Raw genomic sequence first — 1460 nt, 5'->3', positions numbered from 1 at the left:
CTCTCTCTCTCTCTCTCTCTCTCTCTCTGTCTGTCTGTCTCTCTCCCTCTCTCTCTCTCTCTCTTTATATATAAGTCAGACTTGGTTTACAACCATTGTTCCAAACAGAAAGACAAGCCAACAACAACACATTTCCTTTGACACTAGTTCTCTTGTCTCTTGTTATAGTCACTGCCCTTGAGGTCACTGAAAAGATAATTTTGCTCATTATAAACCCAGAAGGAATTAATGTAATTAATGGTTAACCTAAGGTTTCCTCTCCAGTATCTATCGGGGTCACGGCCGCAGCAAACTGGGCTGGGGTCAATTAGGAGAATTACTCCGCCAGTCTGATAATTATCACTTGATTGAGGAAAAATCGGATAGTTTGTTTGGTATTATGATTTTTTATGTTTTGTTTTGAGGAGTTTGTTTTTGTTTTCGTTGGATGTTGTGCCCCCTCCCCCCCTCTCCTTTTAGGGCAGAGGGGATTTCTCTGTTTTTGGTTTGTTTTTGTTGCTTATGTTGTTTTGTTTTGAGGTTTTAAAAATCATTTTCCACTTTTTTTTCTTTTCTTTTGTTTTGTTTGGGTTGTTGTTTTTTTGTGTTGTTGTTTTTTTTTTGGGGGGGGGATAGGGTGTTTTTTAGAAGAAAAACAGAAGACTCGTTAGGAGAACATATTAAAAGAACAATGCAGCTAGGAATGTTTGGGGTCTATTCTGGGCCTCCCAAATTTAACAAAATTCGAAAACTTGATTCAAAGTCTGAACTTCCGGCTATCTTGGTGAAAATATTGCCAAAGGCCAGCAATTTCGAAATGCAGTGAAGATCTATATATAGTTTTCTGTGTGTGAACTGTGTGGCACGCCGTCTAGTCTAAATCGGAAGGGGTGGGGGGTAGGCCTATTCTTTTTTCTCGTGACTGAATGAATGTTTTTTTACTTTTACGTATGTTAACAATCCCTCCTCCTCCCTCCCTAAATAAAATAAAAGGATTTGCTTTGTGTGAGGTCGAAAGTTTCAATTTCCTTTTGCACTCGATATTTGTTTTGTTTTTCTGTGATATGTTGATGACGGAGTGTTGACTCTTCATTTTTCACGTTCCTTACGTTGCTGAAATAGCTCTTGTCCTTGTCTTCGTTGTTGTTGCTACTACTGTTGTTTCAATTTCCTTTTGCACTAATATGTTTGCTTTCTTTTTCTGGGATATGCTAATGACGGGCAGCTCTCGTCGTCGTCTTCGTCGCTATTGTTTTTGTTGTTGTTGTTGTTGTTGTTGTTGATGATGATGATGATGATGATGATGATGATGATCATGATGATCATGATGATGATGATGATGATGATGATGATCATGATGATCATGATGATGATGTTGAAGCCCGTTGAGGGCGAAACGTTGAACTTGTCATTAGATCTAAATATTTTGGAAATACGACAAAGTCTTGACCGTTTTACTATCTGCTGCATACAATGGTGAC

The 1460-nt window shown here is 38.4% G+C and overlaps 1 protein-coding gene across 1 annotated transcript in view; it reads left to right on the top strand.

Moving 5' to 3' along the window:
• LOC101852301 overlaps positions 1-1460 on the top strand; it is a gene marked incomplete in the record, with an annotated part of 28030 nt that overhangs the window by 24158 nt on the left and 2412 nt on the right.

Source organism: Aplysia californica, unplaced genomic scaffold, assembly GCF_000002075.1.
Source record: "Aplysia californica isolate F4 #8 unplaced genomic scaffold, AplCal3.0 scaffold00021, whole genome shotgun sequence".
NCBI classification, from domain to species: Eukaryota; Metazoa; Mollusca; class Gastropoda; order Aplysiida; family Aplysiidae; genus Aplysia; species Aplysia californica.
Note: the sequence above shows the minus strand (reverse complement) of the source record. Positions and strands in the feature narration are given on the sequence as shown.